This window comes from Emydura macquarii, unplaced genomic scaffold, assembly GCF_026122565.2.
Source record: "Emydura macquarii macquarii isolate MOO-44397 ecotype Brisbane River unplaced genomic scaffold, CSIRO-AGI_Emac_v2 contig_3062, whole genome shotgun sequence".
Taxonomy (NCBI): domain Eukaryota; kingdom Metazoa; phylum Chordata; order Testudines; family Chelidae; genus Emydura; species Emydura macquarii.
Window position 1 is genome coordinate 1,880,107 of NW_027133199.1, and position 24,710 is coordinate 1,904,816.

The 24,710-nt window shown below is 39.8% G+C and overlaps 1 long non-coding RNA gene across 1 annotated transcript; it reads left to right on the top strand.

Moving 5' to 3' along the window:
- The first annotated feature begins 1,504 nt into the window (after positions 1-1,504).
- On the top strand, positions 1,505-11,301 carry LOC137141458 (uncharacterized). The gene is made up of 4 exons (XR_010916647.1): positions 1,505-1,550; positions 6,467-6,636; positions 7,893-8,035; positions 10,104-11,301. It is a non-coding gene; the product is annotated as an uncharacterized lncRNA (long non-coding RNA).
- Positions 11,302-24,710: the final 13,409 nt, after the last annotated feature.

The window sequence follows — 24,710 nt, forward strand, 5'->3', positions numbered from 1 at the left end:
TCTAGCTTTTTTCCTTTTTTTATCCTTTTGATTATGCCTCTTTTGGCAGTAAAGAGAAATTAACTTACTTTTCAGATAAAGTGCTATGGACTGGATGAGAGGCCCTTCCTAACTCAGGCCCTCAATCCTGCAATGACTTACACATATGCTTAACTTTACACACTGTGAGTAGGCCCATTGACATCACGGTTCATTGGGTACTGCACACAATGCGTAAAGGTAAATATGTGTATGAGTCATTACAGGACTGGAACCTTTGGAGCTGAAATATTTGGAGCTGAAATATTCCATTGACTGCAATGAGCAGTGGATCAGCTAAATATGTGCTTTGACTACCCAATTTTTGTTGACAGCATCTTAAATTCTTAATATGAAGTCAAGTATACTTACAATTTGGTTCCTAAACACAGATATCAGGCCTTGAAAACACTGGGAATTCCTCTATCAGGACCCTTGATTTGTGGCCAAGAAATTATTGAATTATTATAAGTAAGGCCAGGATTTTCTATAATATCAAAATATTTTTTCAGTCTCTTCATATATTAAATGTGTGGACTCCTTAATTCAGGAAATATCCTATAATAATCAACATCAGCCTGTACAGTATAGCACACAATTGCATACTGAATAATAATAAATACTAGCCTGTACCCAATATAGCAAATCTCTAGGTTTGCCATGATTTGAAGCGAAACCCATACAGTCATGCTTCTGACTTCTGATTGTTTTATTACATCTCAGCTTATTTAGGGACCACCCCTGGTTGTGATCCATTCAGCTTTTGGAAGCAATGCAGGGTCAAGACTGTTTATTTGGATGGGAGACCTCCAAGGACCACTAAAAGGCTAAAGAAAGTAGTGCTGTTGATTCAATATGTGGCACTCTTCTATATGTGAAAGTACTTAATCAGTGCCCCAGCATGGTGTTTCCAGTCATTTTAGACAAGCTGTGAAACCAGAGACTTGAACACTTGGTGTCATTAATGATCCCGCGGCATTTTTTGCAAGAGCAGTGGCATTAATATCAGTATAAGCTGAATCACAGTATAAGCAATTACATTCTGCCTATCATCTCTTCAGTTCCAAATAGATTGAGTATTATTTATTTCCTGGCTTCATCTGTTGAATAGCTTTGCTATGAATACTAAATAATTGCTGCATTTCACAACAGAAATGGCATTAATAACAAATAAATAAATAATGCTACACATCCTGCCCACTTGGAATTTCATATCAGAAGCTTTTCTTCCCCAAAAACACAGGCCTCTTCCACTGAACTGAAAAAGAACATCAGTAAGCTGCTAACAGGATAGGGCCTATGACACACAGCTGAGCAGTTCTGATGCTATCCAGTAGAAAGTAGTAGTACACATGCACACTAGCTAGTTAATTACAATGCAGATGTTCATATTTAGCAAATGGATAGCAGAGGGCTGTGATAGGCTTTCTCTAAGTATAAAGAAGTCTCAAATCCTACCTTTGCACCTGTGTATCAAGCAATGTGGCAGGCAATGAAAAGTGATTAGCAGGGGTTTTGTTTCTCTGAAGCGGGTAAGATTACACAGTTTGCACTTTAAAAGTATATATGTCTCTCTACTGTATGTTGTATTTTCTGCTTATGATTTGATACAGTAAAATAATGTAGGAACAGTGAAGAAATCCAAAATGGTATGTTAAAAAGCATATTACTGAGTACCAGCAGTCGGATTCCCCTGCTCCAGCATCTCTGTGGGGCATTTATTTTTGTGAATACTTCTCAGTAAATAGGATGAAGTATACTTGATAACTTCTTGTCGGCAAAGATCCTGACTTATAAAGTTAAGTCCAGGAATTTCAAGTAAGAGCAAAAAGATTTCTTGAGAAGTCTGATGCCTCAGAAGTCAGCAAGAACTATTCCAAAATTAGTCACAAATATATCTCAAAGTTATTCTCTAATTATGTTTGCTAAAATTGTGAGTAATTGCCAAGTTTAATTATCAGAAATACATGACCATTTAGGAAGATTTCCATTTAGTCCACATGGGTAAAGTCAGCTGTTAGTCCAGATTCAGTATGGAAACACACAAGATTTCCTAGCCTCTTAAGTAGAACTTAGAAATTTCTAAAAATCCACCTAGCTTGTGAAACATCAGATGAGAGAAACAAATATAATTAGATACTATTCCACTTCTAGTGTCCATACCACATATTATGTTTGTTCTGTCTTGTACTATTTTAGGTGTCTAGGCACCAGTGTTATACTTAAATTTAAGATCCTTAGGGCAGGGACCATCTTTTTGTTCTATGTTTGTACAGTGCCCAGCACAATGAGGTCCTAGTCCATGACTGAGGCTCTGAAGTGCTATTGTAATTCAAATAATAAATGAGAGTAATTAAGTATCGCATTGATCAGTGTGTTATAAGGACCTGGATTAGATAAATAGATTACATTTGTGCCTCTACACCATTAACTCTCTGTAATGAGGAATTACTATCTGTCCAGCTCCTATTATTATTACTATATTTTAACTATTAAGGGTGGATGATTGCCCAGTGCCATACAACTGGCAAAAAAAGAATAATCCCTGCCTCGAAGATTTTACATTTTAAATGTTAAACACAGATATGACAAGACACATGGAAGCCCCAAAGAAAGTGTTGACTGGGAACTCGAGCTGTTGAACTAATTTTCTGTTCACAAATGTCCACAATCTGATAATTTGTTCATAATTGTTTGACAAATTAATTTTTGCAAACATACTTGGGACTTAGAGATTTTTCATCCTAGAGAGTGTTCCTTTGAGTACTTGGAATTTCGCATTTAGTCTGTGTGATTAGTTACCGAAATAATATATTTTATGATTTTTGTCCTGATTGGATGACCTAATCTCTATAATTTCTGTAAAGAGGAACAGTGCTTGAACAAATCATTAGGGAGGAAGACATAGCAAAAGATAAGCAAGCCTTGGGAATATTGGGACATTTAAAACATTGTTCCTCTCCTCCACTTCACAAAAAAGAATATATTTGTCTGTTTTACAGATTCCATATTTTAAAATGGCTGGATTCCTTCATGACAGAGAAATGTGTAAATCAGCTGACTACATGCAATTTTCTCATGTCACATTCCCAGCAGTTAATTATATGTTTATATCAGGGGACCAGATAAATACACCCCAATGTGAATATTCAATGTAAATACACCAATCGACATATAAATATGCTCATTCATGCATGAATACCCATTTATGCACAAATACAACCTACTCCCTAAATGATGTTGCAAAGAAGAATTGTTTGCACAAATGTTAGTGGTAAAGTGAATAAAAAAGGATCCACACGTTTATATTGAATCACCCATCAGGAAAACAAAAAGGGTTGTATATACAATCAAAGTGAGTTCATGGCTTTCTTTCAGAGGAATATTTGTGAATACTTCTCTGTCATATTTTTCCTGGCTCTTGTTACCAGCCATCCGACTCACATTTCTTCACCAGTCAGAATCCTGAACTGCCTCTGACTGAATGTTCCTATCTCTCATTCTCTTGGGTTTCACTCATGCTCATGTCTAAGAACAAAGAACTAATAGTCATACTCAGATCTCTTGGTTTGTATTCTAATTTGGACCAAGAGATGAAGAAATCAGAGAAGATAAAAACTGCAGCATGTCATCTCCTGTCAGTTGGTTAAATGAGAGACATTCTCAAGAATAATAAAATCAGAACAGAACCTACTCTAAAAATAACACTTATTAAAATCATGTGCTATTTTACTTCTACAGTCTCTCAACCTGCCAAGACAGGGTTGTGGCATCGTAGAGAATTCCAGCTTCTCTGCTGGGTGAAACACCTTCTGCCACAAAAAAATAATCCACATAGCACAAGATTTGTTTACAGTTGAAGACACTTGCATATTCATCCCTCTGTCCCTCACATACCCTTCCATATTTCCTGCCTGTTCCCTTGTGAACAGGGAGGGTCTGGAAATTGCTAAGTTCCTGCTCTTCAAGACTGAGCAAATACAGAAATGATAGGGCACAATCAGTACTTTCCTTCTTTACTCATCTTCATATCATCTTGCACTTGAATCTGTCATCCTCTTCTAATGCATTAAATGACCTGCCTCTTCTCTTTCAAATTCCTTTTGACAACAATTATTCCACCATAAAATATTTTAACAATGCAATATATTTCCACGATCTCAAGCTTTGTACCGTCAAATGGTGTATTATATATCTGAACTGTTTTCTTTATCTCTGAAGTAGACATTAATCTGTTTGGGATAAGAACTGTTATCTTCTTGTATGTCTGTACAGTACCTAGCACACTGATGGAATTCAATATTTATATGTCACATTCCAACTGGTGAACCCAAATAAATTGTGGTTTGTCCACTCTTATACCATTCTTTTTGTGGTCTGATTTGTACTGTCATGATAGATTTATGGGATGAATACCTGATCCAATAATCGGTTTTACAGAATTTCTGCCTTTTCAATTTAAGGTTGCTGAAGTTCTAGATTTTTTAAACAAACTACAAAAATTGGATCTAATTAAATCATTTACATTGCTTCTGACTATTAAACTTCTCTATAGGTGGATTGATATTGAAAGTGAATATGATAGAAGCGGATCAACAGAGGGCCTGTTTGAGAATAATATTTCTAAAACAATGAGAGTTCTGTGGCACCTTAAAGACTAACAGATTTATTTGGGCATAAGCTTTTGTGCACAGAATCCCACTTTGTCAGATGCACGACTTTTGTTAGGTTGGTATATGTATAAATGCAAGAAAAGGTGAAAGATTGTCATCAATAATACATATTTAAATTCATCTTGCATATTCTGAAAAAGTTATGCAAATCATATTAGTAAATTGTCTATATACTGCAGTGAGGTATTTTGACAAAGAAAGTAAACTCTCTTGATACTGTACAAGTGATATTTTAGCTAACCACAGTCAAGTCTTTGTCTTTTCTACTGTAATTAAAAATCTGGTTTTGTCTGAATAAAATCTATCTTTTATATAAAACTGGAAATCCCATGCCATTAGCTCATGGTAAAAGAGTGTCAGAAAACAAGTGAATCAGATTATACAAAAGTATTGACTATATATAATGTGGGAGTGGGAAATTGGGATTTGATAAAATAAAGAGTGACAAATGTCTTGGAAAAGTTTTGGTTAATTTTTGTTAATATGAAAAATATTTATTCACAGTCTTCTCCACGTTCTGGCCTAGATTCTTAAATCTGCCCAACCTGGGCACCGCTGGGGGTGGCATGGTTGGGCATGTGCTGCAGAGGAGATGTTTGTGAATTCCTTATCCTGGGACTCACTGTAGCTTCAAAGGACTAGTATGCCAGCGAGTAAATGTTGGAGCACATTGAGCTCCAGACACACTCTATTACTGTCATCCCTCCAGCAGCACACACCCTACTTTGAGGGAGTAATTATATGTCTGAAGTGTAGTTGTAGCTGTGTCAGTTCCAGTATATTAGAGAGACATGGAGGGTGAAGTAATATCTTTCATTGGACCAACTTCTGTAGGTCAGAGAGCTTGAAAGCTTGTCTCTCTCACCAAGAGAAGTTAGTCCAATAAAAGATATTACCTCACCCACCTTGTCTCTCGGAGTAATTATATGATATATTTGCAATATATCATTCAGCTACTCTGTATGGTATATAAAATTCCAGATAGGTTGTGGTTTCTGGTAAAAAAGTGAGACAACTCTAGAATTTGAGCTAAATGGATGTCTATTTGTTTGCCTCTGTAGAAGTTTTGTTTAATAAATCCTTCCTGTTTATAATGGACTATGAATATTATTATGGCATCCCCAGTCAGTTGGATCCAGAGTGACATAAAGTGGCCATGTCATTGGAAAGAATATGGACTGACTTTTCTAGCAAGAACTAGAAGAAGAAGTGTCCTAAGTATTGTAAAAGAGGTTTTTTGTAATGGTATTTCAGGCCTTGGAGAAAGCAGTAAGCACCAGAAATCTCAAAAGAAAACATATGTCTTTGAAACTTTCATGCACATTTTGCACACTCAAGAGCTTCAAATTAAGTAAGTAGAATCATTTGGAATGAAATCCTGTCCCTACTGAAGTCAATGAAAGTTTCGCCTATGAACTTTTGAGTAGTTATTTTAATGGAACTTGTAATCCAGTGCAGTTTATAGTCTGGTTTGGGTTACGTTGATAAGCAAAATGTTCTGAAAAAATGGAAGTGGCAGAACTAAAATCAGCACTTTTTTCCCCTGGAAAAGACTCTCGACGGTTTATTTTGCTACAATTACTCTAGCTTACCTATAGATTCCATTTACTTCCAGAGAGGTGAAGAACTGAATAGTAAAATGTATGGGTATCTGTCTCTTCACCTGTATTTGTATGACCCCTAGCACAAACGGAACATGATCCCTTATTGAGGCCTCAGGGTGCCAGAGCAATATGATAAATAAATAAAATAAATCTCTAAAATGGTACTCTCAGGTGGACGGACGACAACCAAGGGGGAAGTCAAAGACTCGGTACACGGACCAGATCCCAGCAGACGTTGGAGAAACCAATTAGCACAATAGTCAGTCATACAAGCTTGGAGGAAAGCTATAAAAGTTGCAAAATCTGAATGCAGAAGTGGTAAGAAAGAAGAAGAAAAGGAGGTACTTTCAGGTCATCTTTGAGACGTTGTTTGTGGAGCATAAGGAAGCTTGTTTAGTCATTAGCTGTGCTGTACTTGTTCTGTGCATAAAGAATTTCCCAGCAATGTTAGTTTGATCACTATACCAAAGATTAACTTCACTTTTACATTGAAACAAATAATGAAAGAAATAATTGATTTGCTTTTGTTGTGGAAGTAAAAAAAAACCCGGCCATAACAAATTGCAAAGCAGACAATCATAAATAACTCCTGTTGCAACTCATTTAATGCTGCTGCATGTGGAAGAAAGACCCATAGATTGAAATCACCTTTATTGTTGCAGGCATAAAGAGCTAGCTATTTTTAAAGTGATGTTGAAATAAGTATAACCAATTGCAGTGCCAAGTATTACAGCAGTGAATTTGGCATACACTGATATTGCGTGTGATGCATAATTTTACAAATTTCCAAACAAACATCCTGGAAACAATTAACAGTAAGTAAGGAACCCTGAGCAAATACTGATGATATTTTAAATTGCATTTTGGTCACCCACGACTACTTAATAAAATGTTCCTTACATTTTTTTATGCCTGGAGCAAACAGGAAAGTTTTTGCTGCCCTGCCAAGTGAGAGTTTAATGTTATGAATCATTAGGAAGCATGCACATTTGGTCTCAAAAATAATTGTTTGGTTTACAGTCACTTAAGGCTATAGCCTCAATCAGGCCTCAGCTGTGGTGTGTTAGAAAAGCATATATAATGCAATATGAATACAGTTTGTTGATATGTCACTGACAGAAGCATATGTTGTACTATTAACTTCCAAAACAAATATGTGAAATTGTTGCCAGTTTCTGAAAGACAAATACCATCACATTTGTGAAACATAATTTAGGTTACTTTTAAAACAAAGCTGACAAGTAAACAAACATGTTTTTTGTATTTTTAGCTCTACAAGCGCCTCTTTTTAGAAGAACATATTTTAAAAATCGGATAGCCATATTAACAGATTCTAAGGCCAGAAGAGATCATTATGAACATCTAGTTTGATCTTCTGCATTATACAGGTCATAGAATTCACCCAGCAATTTCTGCATCAAGATTACGGTGTAATATATTGGGTTTGTTACTATAAGGTCTTGAGCAGTGTCAATTCCTATTTATTGTTTAGCATTTATTAAAGGTGATCTGGAAAGGGGAAAATAAATACGGCTCATGAGCTTTTTGGCTTGCTAATTTGCTAGTTTAAAAAGAATCTGCTTCTTTTTTACACTAGAAATTCAGGGCTTATTTGCTTTGGAAGACACTACCATGATGGGAGAGGCAGTGAAGCGATGACATCACAAGAGCCACAAACATGGAAGCTGAATCATTAAGAGGGGAAGAAAATTTCAGTCACACGGTTTTACGTTTGATTTTGTTAGTACCTATTTAAGTTCAAAGACTCTTTGAGGAAAAGAGGGTTTTTGTTAAATGGTTACTACTACTAGCAGTTCAGTTATCCTGAATATCCCTGAAAGAGGGTCCGCCAAAAAAGCTAGGATGATCAGATGAGATATTCCTGATATTTTTAAAATTAAAAAAAAAAAAAAAAATAGCAGAGACCACTCAAAAACAAACAAAAATCACTTTCAGGTCTTCTTCATACATGATGAAGAAGCAATAAAGCCCCATAAAAATTCTGCACCAGTCACCTTTAAGCAGCTTTAGGAAGTTGTCAGTAGTAGCATGTTGGTGAAAGGGTAAAGTCAGCTTACATTTCACTAATTCTCAAATGCCATAAGGTCCTTTGGAGATCACATTACTAACTTGTGCTGGAGCTGGGGGCTGGGAAGCTTCATAATCTGGTGGCCATAAATGTACTTGACAGCCCCCCTCCACACTTCCTGTGCACCCAGTGGTTCTTGGCACAGAAAAGAATCTGGACACACCATGATTTTTTGAGGCAAGGCTATGTCTTCTGTGACTAGTACACCTTTGGTCCCTTTAATAAATAATAATATAATGCCCTAAGAATTACCATTTAAAAACATTTCAAATGATATTAAAACAAGTGTTAAAAAACAGATGACATTGAGTCACATGTGTCAGATATTATTTATTAACTGATAGGATCAGAAGATAAATAGGATTATTGGACCAAAGCATGATTGACAGGAGAGGAGCGATTCTCAAATTGACATGTCTAGGGCCTTCAGTGTTCCCATTGGTTTCAGTGACAGCAGGCTGGGGCAATCAGTTTTCCTCTTGTGTTCTCTGATTTTGACAGGAGCTCTCAGAAAGAAAAGAAAGGTTTTCAGTGTGGTTTCCAATGCACTTGTCCGTGTGACCTCAGACAGAGTGTGCATGCGATTTGCGTTAGAATGAGAGTGAGTTCTCTTCTTCATGTCTATGATTAGATCTTATTAAAATATGACATAATATGTGGACCTCAACAATGAATTCACAGCTAATTTCCTTCATAGAAAATTTTTAAACTTTTCTGTCCATTTACAATATAGATGGAGGCAGAAGGGTGGTTAACATCTATGGAATTATGCTACAGATAACTTTTTTTTTAAATATCTCAGATGGTTTAATTTTCATCCTAAATTAGTTTGAAAAGAAACTGTAATGTTTCCCCTGTAAATTCTATCATCTACTCATGATGTCTTTAAAAAGAAATTATGCCAAAGGAACAGTGATTGACTGTATTCTGCTGACACCACACTTCTGTGAATACCTCTGGTTAGGGCTGTTAAAAGGATGGTACTGGAAACAGAAGGTTAATTTTACCACAGGGTAGCTCAAATGAGTGATGTTCATAGCTTTGCCAGCATTCAGTGCTCTGTTTGGACTATAATTTAACTACTAGTGGTGTTTAGTTCAATATACAGTATACAGATGGTATTATTCATTCACTCAACATAAATATTATCTTCATATAGGAAATAGTAGGTATGGCATATGTCCTGTAAAGCTGGAGATGTGCCTAGATGAGCACAGTGGAAGTAACAGAAAGTGCCAGCTTTAAATACAGCAGTTGCGTTTATATTTACAATAATACCTTGAAGAGATACTTTAATAACTAACCTGATTGTGCTATCCATTGAAACACCAGAAAATCCTTCCACAGTTCATTTTTCATTTTTCTGCTGGGGAAACAGGGTTTGCCTTTCCCCCTTTATTCTGTTTAACAGAACTCCAGCATCAATCATTCTCCTCCCCTACTCTCCCCCCAACTCTAGAAACACAGCCTTTGAATTATGTGTTGTTCTAGACAACATACAAACTTATAAAAACAAAAATGGAGTCCACATAAATAGATCAATTAAAAAAATAAAAAAGGATTTCCAAAAAAGAAATTTCCCCACCCTACCCAAAATAAAATCACCTTCCTCAACCCATCACATGCCCCAATCACTGTATCGAATACCCATTCAGAGAAAGCCTGCACTTTAGATAGCTGTGATGTTCAACAGATCAATCTTTTTTTTTTGAATTACAGAATAAAAGGCATTCCACAGTGGAGGACCCTCACTGAAAATGCCCTGCCACCAGCATCCGCCCTTTTGAACCAGTTCTCGTGCTGATCCAACATTGAGGAGAGGGTGGAAGTATATGTGCTCCTTGGAATTGAGGTAGCAATGCTCTTAATGTTTAGAGAAGAGGCTGACAGGTGGAGTGATGCACATGACATGTGAGAAGAAGCCAAAAGGCCCTGGTGCTTTCCTGGTTTTGCCGGTTTGATGTGAATGGAAACAGCACAGCTGCCTCTCCTTTCACTTAGTCTGGTGGCAAGAACTCCACAAATCAAATATCATTGCTCTGTGTGTTCCGTGTTCTTTTTGGCTCTATGGAAATCTCCGTCTATCTTCTTTTCCTAGCACTTCTACTGCTAACCCCTGGAGCATACATGGTGTTTCTAAGAATGGTGTTTCTGAACTATCATGCTTTACACAGCTCAGTTTTCAGCAGCAGTTAAAAGTCAATGTCTTTCTTTCTCCTCTTGTCAGTTCTGTAGTATACATTTGAGCCTTTTATCAGGCATGTTTATTACTTCTTAGACTTTTTATGAGGTAACAGTTCATCTTAGTCAGGCTGTAGTTTAACCCCTTTTCGCAAAATTATACCTAAAGGCCCCTTACAAATACAGCAAAAATGCTTCTGACAAATATTCCATTACTCCAGCAGTCACAGACCAGTAGCAATAAGCTACCTTATCATTTTGGTGTTTCGCATTGTACAGAGACGTGTGACTTGGGAGAAGGAGTGAACACATTGTAAATAAAATAGCTTCAGGAGGAGAGAGGTCACGTGATGCATCATAAGAAAACTACTCAAAATACTAAGAATTTCTTACCCCAACTTTTGGTGAAAGGACAGGGAGTTACAAAAATCCCAGAAAAATCAGAGTAGAATAAGAAACTCCAGGAGATGTAAGGACTGGCCCAAATTTGATGTGGGACACGTGGTCACAGGTGAAAAAGCAGCTGCAGTAGATACCACTGTATACCCAACACTCTGGTGAATTGTAAGTGAGTTGAAAAAGAAACCCCACCAGCATCCTAAAGGACAGAATGTGTTTTCTTCAAACCAAAATAGACAGTTCGTCTAGCCAAATAAACGGATGTGTCAGCCTTCTTATGCAGATGACAGTTAAAATGGTGTCCTCAGAGAAGTGTTCTGCAACCTAAATTGAGATGTTACCAGACTTAAAGCAAAGAGGTCCACATTTTCAAATCTTGGTGCCTGAAGATAGGCTCCGAAATCTATATTTAGGCACCTAAATAAAAATGGCTTGGTTTCAGAGACACCGAGCACCTGTGTGGCTCCCACTGACTTCAGTGAATATAGGCCCGTAGAGAATTTGACCCTGAGGGCTTAATTGGGATTTAAGGGGTATATGGGCCTGGTGCTGGCACTCAGCACAGATGTGATTTTCACCCTGGAAAAAGGTGACTTCAAATTCTACACTGCAATTTTTTTTAGTTAATAACTTCTTTGGTATTGTAATAGTTATGGATATAGTCACAGAATTCTACTGAGACAGTACAAGTATTAACTCCAGCACACACAGGCAGGGCTGAACTTCCGTCTACCCTTCTGCTCAGGTCAGGAACATAATAACATACAAGCCAACAACTTCATACTAAGATAAGGATGGAGGTGCTGTCTACACAAATCATTACAACTTTCCCCCAGCTGATTGAATAAGAATTTAAATGGTAACTCCTAGGAATCCAGGTAGTCTGCATTCCACACAGGTTCCATGTCCATCTGCCTTTTTGAGTTCTATATTCAGTAATGAACACATCACTCATAAATGGATGTAGATGATCAGTGAGTGCAGGGTTCATGTCCTCTAGGAAAGGCCTATCTGTTGTCAACAGACTGTTGAAGATGGCAGAGTGTTGAAGTCTCAAGAACACCCCAGCGATGCCTCCTCCACAACAAGTCTTCTATTATGAGCCACAGGAGCCTGTTGGGGTAGCTCCAAATCATCCTCTGCATCCCTCTGAGATAGTTACTGAGCATCTCCAGTGTTTGCCCTCCCCTTTATTAAATGAATCTGTACATCAGCTCTTGATGCCCTACAAAGGGACAAGCTCTTGCTTTTTGTAACAGCAAGGATAAGTTGTTTAATTTTTTAATCACTGTGTAAGATCCCCTCCAAAAAGGACTACTTTTTTTTCAGGCTGCTCTCTACAGTTGCATAGCGACAACTTCTCTCTTCCTGAATGAGCATGTAATCTTTCTTTTTGTTGGCATCTTGTGCCTGGCATACTCACTTCCAGCTTATCTCTTCCTGCCCTTCTGGAATGTTGTCCTCGGGTGACTAATATAAGACTCTGCCACATCATCCACCTGTGTAGGTGCAGGGGGCCTTACCAACACTTGCTGCCTGAACATCTAGTCACACAGAAACATGGGTTTGTGGAGTCCAAAAATAATCTTATAGGAGAGTAATGGATAGTTGAATGCTGGCTGGTGTTATATGCAAAGATGATAAAAAGTGACCTTGTATATCGGTCTCATTGGTCTTCACTGACTAAGACTCTAAGCAGAGAGCCAATGGTGCAGTTTACTCTTTCCACTCCCCCATTGCTCGAAGGGTGGGCAACACTGGTCCTCACCTTAGTTATCTGGAGTTTTTGGCAAACCTTGTGTAGCAGCCACAAAAATGGATATCGGAAATGACAAATACGGACAAGAGGCCAAAACTTAATAAAATAAGGTCTTGGAAATAGGTGGGCGTAAGGAAGAGGTGCATAAAAGAGAATCAAACCAGACTGTCCAAGGATCTCCAGAGAGCTTAATGTATTGGCTATGACCTATAAAGCCTGGACCAGCTTAACTGAGGAATTGTCTTTTTCCCCATGCCATATTTCCCCAGATGCTGTCAGAAGGGATGTTCAAGTTGCACTCCTCCTCTCTATGAAGGCTCTGGGACTTTGGAACTTGCTTCCTCCCTGGTCTGAAATAGCCCAGGTTTGGTCATCTTCTGGGTATTACCACAAAAGGCATCTGTTTGATGGGGATTTTGTAGAGGGCTGAAGGTATTCTTCCTACAATGCTGAAGGAGTGGAAAGACATTTTTTACAGGTGGAAGGCTAGTTGCATAATTATTTAAATGCATCTGGGGTTTTCTTGTAACACCAGTTATGTGTTAGGGCACCTCTTAGAGTCTTGTGTTCAACATCTTTTGATTATTATTTAAACTAAAAAAATGGAGGATGGGGTAGATTGCACCTTCAGCAAGTTTGCAGATGACACTAAGCTAGGGGGAGTGGTAGATACCCTGGAAGATAGGGATAGGATACAGAAGGACCTAAACAAACTGGAGGATTGGGCCAAAAGAAATCTGATGAAGTTCAACAAGGACAAGTGCAGAGTCCTGCACTTTGGATGGAAGAATACCATGCACAGCTACAGACTGGGGACTGATGAGCTAGGCAGCAGTTCTGCAGAAAAGGACCTGTGGGTTACAGTGGATAAGAAGCTGGATATGAGTCAGCAGTGTGCCCTGGTTGCCAAGAAGGCTAATAGCATATTGGGCTGCATTAGTAGGAGCATTGCCAGCAGATCATGGGAAGTGATCATTCCCCTCTATTCGGCACTGGTGAGGCCGCATTTGGAGTATTGCATCCAGTTTTGAGCCCCCCACTACAAAAAGGATGTGGAGAAATTAGAGAAAGTCCAGCGGAGGGCAACAAAAATGATTAGGGGGCTGGAGCACAAGACTCATGAGGAGAGGCTGAGGGAAGTAGGCTTGTTCAGTCTACAGAAGAGAAGAATGAGGGGGCGGGATTTGATAGCAGCCTTTAAGTACCTGAAAGGGGGTTCCAGGGAGGATGGAGCTAGGTTGTTCTCAGTGGTAGCAGATGACAGAACAAGGAGCAACGGTCTCAAGTTGCAGGGGGGAGGTCTAGGTTGGATATTAGGAAAAAGTTTTTCACTAGGAGGGTGGTGAAGCACTGGAATGGGTTACCTAGGGAGGTGGTAGAATCTCCATCTTTAGAGGTTTTTAAGCTGAGGCTTGACAAAACCCACTCTGGGATTATTTAGCTGAGGTTAGTCCTGCTCTGAGAGGGTTGGACTAGATGACCTCCTGAGGTCCCTTCCAACTCTATGATTCTATGATGAAATAAATAATGAATAATAAGAGTTACAGAACTGGACTGATGATGTTCATTGAGAATGAGTCACATATAAGCAATTGGTTCCAGGAAGAAATCTGTGTATTAGGTTGGGCAACAATGTACTTTCCCAAGATGTTGTCAGTCATTGTTTGCTACAGTTTCCCAGAGGTGCTTGCCTTCTTCAGTTCTCTCTCATTATTAACTTGTAGTTGCCACTGTCTTTTGTTTCTGGCTTAGGATCTAGGACAATTTTCCTCAGGCAGTGATCACTACTTTGGCTTTATTTGTACAGAAATAAATTACACTTCTCTGCTGAACTAGATGTATGACTACAAGAGGTAAAACAGAAGCAAAAATGAAGTCATAGTGAGTTTGCAATGGGAGGAGAAGGGAAGCCAAGTCAGGGCAGAATTTAGCCCTTAATTTTTACTAGTTAAATAGTGAAACTATGTGTTTTGAGGAAATAGTGGCCATGTTACTGCTAAGCCTGCAAAGTCTTATTCCAATTGTTTTCTGGACATCATGAAATAACATCTTGGAGAGTTTTGAAATTCTCTTGTGTTTACATTTTAGGCACTAAACATAGCCTTGCTATGAAAATTAAGAAACACAAATTCAATTAGTCAGCTCAATTACCTTATACAGATGCAACATAGTGCCAGGTGTCAAATGTATTAGTCATTATTATTATTATGGATTTTCTAATTTTACTTTTCTGTTTTTATTATTTTCTTCTATATTTCCTTTCTCTTTGTTGGCAATTGTAATTATAGCACTTTGACTCTTTGTCTAGAGGGACAAAGGGTGAGTATGTCTTTCTCCTCCTTTTCTCTCTGGAAGCAATACTAGCTGCTCTGTGAATTGCCTTGCAGAAAGTAATGTAGAGTGATATGAGTAACAAGTGTCAATCATCCTTTTCTCTCTCCCCCTTCCTTCTCTCACCCCATGACTGAATAAACATGAAGCAGGACTGACATAACCATGTTTTAGCTTCCACTGGCCTGGCGCCTACGGAGCCCACACCCATTTCTTCTCCAGAGTCAATTTTTTGTTACAGACATCCATTTGTTTGTGTTAAACTGTATATTAGAACTCTTCAGATGCTAGCCAACCGAAGATGAGTTTTAGAGATTCATTGATTGATCGATAAACAAGTAACATGGGGACCACATCTCTCTCTTAATAGATAAATAGATAGAAACATTTCCTGATGTGCCAGGGCCAATTCTGCAATCTGATTCAAACACGGGGATCCTTATGCTTGTGCAGAGCCACATTGATTTTGGTAGGAGTCCATGCAGGCCTAAAAGTCAGAAGGGTGAAATTTGATATTCAGTATAAGAGAATCCCACCCCAAAATTAGGGCAAGATTCTGCTGCCCTTATTCAAATTGAGTAATAGTTAGTCGGACCGCTCACTTAAATCCTATGTTTAACATTAGTAAATATTGCAGACTCTCTGGAAAATAACATACCCAACCTCACTCTTTAGCACTGCTTTATGAAACACCCTCACCTTTGTCTTAACCTTCTCCCTGGGTTTCTACATACCTACTACACCCCTGTTCCATTTCTGTGTATGTATCTATTCTTTGTTGCATTAATACTATTAATGATACTTTGACATAACAAAATACCCAATAAGTTGAAATATTATATTGCCTGTAATGTCTCCTCCCATTTTTCCCAATGGTTTCTTCTTCTGAGCTGAAACTTCTTTTCACCAGCAGCAAAACCTGATATTCACATAATTCCCCCTCTTCTGAGGGTATAGGGCAACTTTTTGAGGGATCACTTTCCTGTCTTTCATAGACCCAACCAGGTGTTTGTTGCTAATTACTGGCTACTGCAGAATTTTCATGACTTCGTAATTAGAGTCATCCATACTTTTTAAAAGTAACGGCTGTCATCAAACAAATGATATGAGATAAAGCAGTTTCAAGGTTTGATTGAGTAATCTAAAAATGTTCAAAATAATTTATTAATTTATATCAAAGGCCTGACTTTGTAATAAATTAGATATGAGAGGAGCTTAAAAGGAGAGCACAGCAGCCCATTTATTTTCACTATTCTATTTTTCTCTAAACAACAACAAAATGCTTTTTTGTTTCTTCATTTTTTAATCAATATAATTTCATATGTGTATTTCTACTTGCTAAGTTATGTTCACTCCACAGTATTTTATTTTTCTTTAGATTGAGATAATCTCTTCAGTTTTCTAACCCAGGTATTTCTTGCATGCTTTGTTTCCATATTTTATACTCACCTTTCTTCCTTCAACCTCTAGTAAATTCTTGTTTGGTGAATATGGTAATGGCTCTTAATTACCAGATTGAAGATAACTAGCAGCAACATTTTGTAATCATGGCTTTTTTAAGAAATATTTGTTTAATTTTAATCAGTGTTAAATTAGAATTTCATTACTAGGTATCATATTAGGTTGGTATTTTCCAAAGCAACTAAAAGATTAAGTAACTAAGTGGGAGTAGAACTGTGTGAATAATTGACTTTTTCGTTTTCTGACAATTCTGAAAAATAGAATTTTTTTTCCTGGTAAATTGAAAGTTAAAAAAAATAATTTTGGATTAAACCAAATATTTTGATTAGATTTCAAGTGTTTTTTTCACCATTAAGTTAGAAACAAAAAGAGACTTTGATTTAAAAGAACAAAACTTTTCTTTTAGAGAATGTTGAAACAAAATATTTTAATGTTTTCTGGGGGTTTTTTTTGAGATGAACAATTCGCAAAACTAACATGAGTTCATGAAACATTTTGATGTTGCATAATATGCATTTTTTGCTTAAAAAAGTTTTGGCCAAAAAATTTTACCCAGCTCCTGTTAGGAGCTAAACAATGCAAACTGACATTTTCAAATGGATTTGTGTCCCTATGTCATTTGAGTGCTTTTGAAAATCTCACCCTTAATCTCCTTTCCTACCTTTTTCTTTGTATCCTTATTAAACTAGAAATATATTTTTAATTTAGGGCCATATTGGGATAGTACCTTACACCCTGAGTAGTCCCATTGAAGACAGTGGCTCTTCTGTGGAGTAAGCTTCTATACATTGTGAGTAAAAGTATCACCATCTAGGACTTGGTGATTCCAAATTTTTCAAATGAGCTTGGACACTAATATTTCTTGAAGGCTACTCTAATCAGCTGTTGGAACTGTCAGAGTACAAGGGTGTAGGGAAAAAACCATAGAGTACAGGTATCACTAAAACTGTATGCTGCCACTTACTCATATCTTTCTTAGTGTTGTTAAATTTGTGAGAGACATTGGTGCCTGACTCCATTCATGTATCATACCACACATGTAAATTCCATAATCGGGCTTCCCAATGACTTCATTATCATAACTAAAACAGTGGAAATATATTAGGAATGCATAATCCATAAAATCTGTGTCCACTTTAACCACTCAGTTTAAAATAAAACAAGTTCTAATGAGTTGCAGAAGTCTGACAACTTAACAAAACATGTAGTGAAGCAGGAGTCACTTACATGCTTGAGAGACTCTTCGACCAACAGAAGAAAAATGTGCAGTCATGTGCAAATAAGCAGAAGATAAGAAAGACAGATGTTGCATTGACCTCCCACTCACTGGAATTAGAATGCCAGTTTAGTTACTCTTCTGCAGCTGTTTGTAATGGTCAGGTGGGAAGTTAGTGCCTAACATGCATCACAGTAGGTACTGCATTAATCAGATAACATCTTTATGGAAGGAATCCAAACTCAATTTGAAAATGTAGGGAACATCACCCTAGTAGTGGAGGGAGATGATATCAGTTTCAATCACCCTACGAACAGCAGAATATGTTAGATATTTGGCAGAGACAAATATATGCTGGCAACATTACATGGTTCATGTTATAAAAGAAAAAGCAAAGACATATCTACCAGGTTCAGACAGTGGCTACTGGGAAACAGGTTCTCCAGTAAACATTTCATGCTTTGTCACTATCACCTTCTCCTCCTTCCTAATCCCAAAGCTGAACAACAAAAAGTGCATATCAGGACTAAGAATCTTATTCCAATTCAGAATGTAGGCAACATTTTAAAGAGAAATATATCAAACTGAAGAGCAAATGGGTAGTGGGTTAGGATGCAGAACCCCCCTGTGCAGTACTGATTTACCACATGTAAAGAAATATGGAACTGCTGAGTCCTGGGGTCTACAAACAAACTCTGGAGTGTTAACTTTGCCAATGCCATCCACTAGAGTAGCAGTGGTTAGTTTTAGGGGAAGATGGAAGGTAGCCATTCTTCATTCCTACTGGCCAACCGAGAGCAGCAACAGCAGCAACCGCAACTTCAAAGTAGGCTATTAAAGCAACTATGTGACAAAAACAAAGAAGCCATAGCAACAAGAGAGCTATAGAAAAATGTCTTTGGAAGTTGTTGCCTTCTGTGTCTGACACGTAGGCTGGATGAGCTTTATAGACTGTTGGTCTGAACCATGTGGGGTTACGTACCAGCTTCTGTTGGTATAAAATATGGAGCAGGGTCACTGGCCTCAGTAAGCAAAATGGCTGCATTCTCTCCTCAAACATGGATCTGTGGACACATCCTGAAATATTGGTCAGTGCTGGCCAGGGAGGGTGCATGGATAGAGCAGCCATGGAATATGCTGATTATACTCATTGCTGCACCATTTTTCTTTGCCAGGGCTCCGGTGGAATCCTCAATAGCACTTGAATCTGCCCTGGCCCCACAGCGTTCTCACGGGAGGTCAGTGGTGGTAATAGTCCACTGAATGATAGCAGCCTTCATTGGTTCAAAGAGGTGCAGTTTGCCAAAGGGGGCAATGAAACTAACTTTAAATTTGGTCTGAACTCCGTATTGCACCGAATCATGACTGTTAAAGCAGAGTGGGCACAAAGGAATTCCAGTTGCTGCAGTGGTGCCACAAAGTCCAGAGGACAGGCTTTGAAAAAGCTCGGGAGAAAGTTTTTTTGTTATTTTTTAAAGTTTTGTGACATCTATGGTTAAACAATATTAGCCAACATTGGCCAACATTGGCCACTATTTTCCACTTGCGTCATTTTACCCCCTGCTATATTTCATCTCAGTAACATATCTTTTAGTCAATAAATAAAAAAGAAAGGGAAAGAGGAACATTTTTTGGTTTTAATATTCTGTACTGACTTGCACCTGGCACAATGAACATTACATGCCTTTGATTTCATTTTCTTCATAATACACTTGAAGCCATGTATATTATTAATAAACTCTTATTTTATTTATAGTAATCTCTATAGCACTCATCACCCTGTTACATGAGACAGAGGAAAAAAAGAAAAATATTTTTATTTAAAAATGTTTTTTTAGTGATTTAAGGTACTGATGAAAAGAATTGGATTGACAGCTCAGGAGAATGACGTTTTCTGTTTAATCATACATTAAACCACGGGTTAGCCATAGGCTATATATACAGAACTATTATTATTAGCAGTAAAATGTTATATTATGGTAGTGACCAAAGATCACAGTAAGGGTTCGTGCCCCATTGTGTGGGATGATGCACTCCACATAGATAAGAGATGGTTCCAGCCCAGGAGGTGCAAAGTCTAAGGCCTGGTCTACACTGGCAATGGAGGTCGATGTAACGTCACTTACGTTTAACTCCTAAAGTATTTGTCTACACTGGCACGCTAGTTCTGTCGATTCAAAGCGCGGTAAAAGTTGACCTAATAAAACCACCTCCACAAGTGGCGTAACACGTAATTCGAATTTAATGGGTCTAATACGTGTCAATGTAGGCTGAGCGTAATGTAAGTTGACGTTACTGTCTTCCGGGAGCTATCCCATAATGCCCCATTGTGACCGCTCTTGACATTTGCGCTCTGCTGTTACATGGCCACGTAAACAGGAAATAGCTCCTCCCCTCAATCCCTGGGAAATTTTGAATTTTCATTTCCTGTGTAGCCAGCATGGAGAGAGCTTTGTAGATGAACTCGTCATGGCTACTGCATGGCTCAAACGCACTCCAGCATGGAGTCGACCAGAGGTCTTGGATCTCATTGGTCTGTGGGGCGAAGAGTCCGTTCTGGCTCAGCTCAGGGCCAGCAAAAGAAATTTAGATGTATATGGGAAGATATCCTAGAGCATGTTGGAGAAGGGGCACAACAGGGATGTGCAGCAGTGCTGCGTGAAGATCAAAGAGTTACGTCAGGCATATCAGAAAGCTAGGGAGGCTAATAGCCATTCTGGCTCCTTGCCCAAAACATGCTGCTTCTACAAGGAGCTGCATACAATTCTTGGTGGCGACCCCACGACAATACCACCACACAACTTCGATACCTCTGCTGAATCCCAGTGCAGGGAGAATGATGAGGACTCTGTGGATGAGGAGGAGGAGGATGAGGAGAACAGGGTGCACAAGTGCGGGATGTCCATTCTCCCAGAGGACCTATTCCTGACCCCACAGCAGGCCAGCCACACACAGGACAGCAGTAACGATTGTGATCCCAGGGAAGACACATCTGGTGAGGTTTTTTTTCTTTTTAGAGGTTATGTCCCTGATCCAACTTCTAAAATAGCCTTTTTATTTGGAGGGGAGGGTATTTCTGAGTGTTGGCAAACTTCACTGGAGGATTACTCCCAAAACAGATTATTATATGCAGAGATATGCTCCAAGAATCATCCAATGACATTTCCAGGAAACTCTCATGCAGGTAATCTGTTACCCTTTGCATAAGGTTTCTTGGGAGGGCAACCTTGTTTTCCATGCCACGCTGCAATAAAATGAGCCAGAATCATGGCAGAACACAGCATAGCAGCATAACGGCCAGGCCTGTACCCCAATGCTTGCAGCAACTCTTCCCTTTCCTCCTGTATTACCCTCAGGAGACTGATATCGCTCATGGTCATCTAGGGAAGACCTAGCTATACAGCTGATCCCCTTTAATCCTCTAGTCCCCTTTCTATGGGCATAGTATGACAGTTCAATAGTTGTCCTATGGTTTCTGGAGCTACAATTCACCCGTGGCAGTGCCCTCTGATCATCTCTGCCCACCTCCTCCCAAATCGTTCCTCTGCATGTAACCGGGGAGCCCGGTGTTCTCTCTCATAGATTAATTTTGGACTGTGGTTTTTACCGCTAATTAAGCCTCTCTAACACAGATGAAAGGGCCCCTGGTTTACCATCTCTGTAATGGCAGTCCGACCCAACCCTTCTTAGATGTACAGAATGGAATGCGGGTCTGGCTTAGCCTTGTACACATGGGGAGTACTTTTTACATTGTAGCAGTTGCTTCAGTTCTTTGGGTCTGCTAACAATGACAATGTTGTTCTTTTATTATCTTTCTGTAGACACCTCGGCCTTGACTCCGCCCCGCCAGAACTACTGCTGAAAGACTTTCTCAGATCAGAAAGGGGGGGGGGGGGGGAAGCAGGACGACATGTTCGGTGAGCTCTTGAATGCCTCCACAGCCGTTGAGACAGATCTCAGAGCATGGAGGATGTCCTTGTCCCAGAAACTGGACAGGGACATAGAGCATAGATGATCTGTGCAGAAGCAGGAGCACAGTACGCAGCAGAAGATGCTGCATATAATGAGGGATCAGTCGGACATGCTCAGGCATCTTGTGGCGTTCCAGGAAGAGCAGCGGCAGGACAGAGTCCCTCTGCAGCCCCTCCAGAAGACGCCTCCGCCTAACACTTTGTTGCCCTCCCCCAACCTCAAGTGGCCTAGGAGGAGACTGGGCAGGCTGCAGTACGTGGTGCACTCCACCACAGTCGAGGCAAGCAGAAGATGCAGCGGCTCCGTTAAGAAGTGCGAGCAACCACACTTGCTTACATGTCATTTGAAACTGATTTTACCCTCATTTCCCCCCTCCCCCAAAGATGTTCATAAACAAAACTTTTTAGTGTTAAAAAGCATATCTCTTTATTAATTCATAGCTTGGGTGGGGATGGAAGTGAAGGGTGCTGATATTGATGATAGGGGGGATTGGAAAGAAAGGCACAAAACAGACAGACAATACTGCTGGTCATTGCAGAACTGGTTTTTCAATGCTTTCCGAAGGCGAAGCGCTCCCTGGTTGGCTCTGAGCGTATTGCTGGCATCTGGCTACTCAAAATTTGCAGCCAGCCTTTCAGCCTCCACAGCCCATCCCTGGGGGAACCTTTCCCCCTTCACTTCACACACATTATGAAGAATGCAGCATGCAGATATAACTGATGGGATGTTCTTTTCACCGATGTCTAGCCTAGGAAGGAGACATCTTCATCTGGTCTATAAAAAGCCAAATGCACATTCCACCACCATTCTGCAAGTGCTGAGCCTGTTAATAAAATGGGCTGTTGAGGTGCCTGGTGTAGGGCTTCATTAGCCATGGCACCAAGGGGTAGGCAGTATCCCCCGGGATCACTATTGGCATTTCCACATCCCCAATGTTTATTTTTTGGTCTGGGAAGAAAGTGCCCTCCTGCATCTTCTTGAACAGACCCGAGTTCCTAAATATGCGTGCGTCATGCACCTTTCCAGACCACCCCACACTGATGTTGGTGAAACGGCCCCTGTGATCCACAAGGGCCTGTAACACCATGGAAAAGTATTCCTTGTGGTTTATATACTTTGTTGCAAGGTGGTCAGGCGCTAAGATTGGGAGGCTAAGATGGGAAGGCAGCCCATCAATAGCCCCCCACCATTTGGGAACCCCATCGCGGCAAACCCGTCCAGTGTGTCCTGCACGTTTCCCAAAGTTACTACTGTTCGTAGCAGAAGCCTATTGATGGCCCTGCACACTTGCACCACAGCAGCTACCGACTCTGAATTGATTCCCAACTGACCGGTAACAGTCAGGGGTTGCCAGCTTCCACAAAGAGATGGCATCTCGCTTCTCCACTGTCAGAGCTGGTCTCAAGCAAATATTCACGTGCTTCAGGGCTGGAGACAGCTCCGTGCAAAGTTCAAAGAAAGTGGCCTTTTGCATACGAAAGTTCTGCTGCCACTGGTCATCATCCCATGGCTTCATAATGATTCGATCCCACCAGTCTGTGCTTGTTTCCCGGGACTAGAACCGGCGCTCTACCGACTGCAGATGATGCGAGACAGCCTGCAGCAATCGGCAATTGTTCCGCTCTATGGCTAGTAGCAGGGCAGCCTCGGTGACATTGCTGTTTTCTGTGGTTCGACTCCTATCTTGCCCTTGAAAATACTCCAGGATAAGCCGCGAGGTATTTGCGATGCACACTGATAGTGCAGAGCTGAGCGGGCTCCATGTCTGTGCAGCAATATGCGGCATATGCAAACGCCGCGAAAACCCATTTCCTGTTTGCTTGGGGCAGGAAGGGAGGGGGAAGGAGCATTGCATTAAGGGATGAAGAGAAGCTTCCCAACAGTCTCCGGCACTAGCTGTACTGTGGGATAGCTACCCACAGTGCACTGCTTTGAATGTCAACCCAAGCATGGTGAGTGGGGACATATGAGCCCGGCGCAAGGAGGGTAGTGTGATCATGCTCCTGCAACTTCTAAAATTCGGCGTGTGAAAGTCGATTCAAAGTAAATCGACTTCACTCTGCAGTGTAGACATACCCTCAAAGACACCAAAGAGATGAAGGGTAGGGAATGAAGATACAAAATATAAGAAAATGGAAATAATGATGAATTGGCTCAGCTTTGTGAGTTACATGGGTTTTTTTTTTTAATTTTTAAAATTGGAATTAGAAGTAGGGTCAGGAATGATGGAATTAGTAAGAGTGAGGCAGTAAGAAATGGGAGGAATGTGAAGAGGGACAGTTTTAGCTCTACATCTGTCCACTGATGATCAGCAGGCAGGATATGGTAGGCATTATAGTGGCTGTGTGTCTTAAGGAGGGATTTGTAGGAGAATAAGTTAGTGGCTATATGGATTGTATCAGGATGTTTGCCTCAGACATAGAGGATGGCGTGAGAGAAAACATGGAGGTGTCTGAGGGAAGTGTTTATGGAAGAAAGTCAGGGGCTGATACTGTAATGAATTACTAAATCAGCAGGGTTAAGTTGTGAAGGACTTTAAAGGTTAAAACAAGAAGCTTGTGTTTGATGCAAAGGTGAAGTGAGAATCAGTGGAGTCAGTGGACTCAGAGGGAGCTGATGTGATCAGAGTGGCAGGAAAAGCAGAGGACCCAAGAAGCAACACTTTGAATGGTGGACTAGAGGGAGCTGTGGTGCAGGATTCCTGACACTATCCGATCAGTGTAACTGCACCCTATGCTTGAAGGGTTACCGCTAGACATGACAGCATATTAGATGATGATGATGTTGATGATCTGTATTGCAGTAGTGATTAGAGGTCCTAATCATGAATCATGGCCCCATATGCTAGGTGATGTACCAAACACAGAACACAGACAGCCACTGGTCCAAATTGCTTACAAGCTAAATATAAGACAGGAGACAACAGTATTCTTCAACAGACAAACAAGGGGAGCACAAATTAACAATGAGACACTACTATTATCATAACTCATTCTCGATATTCATT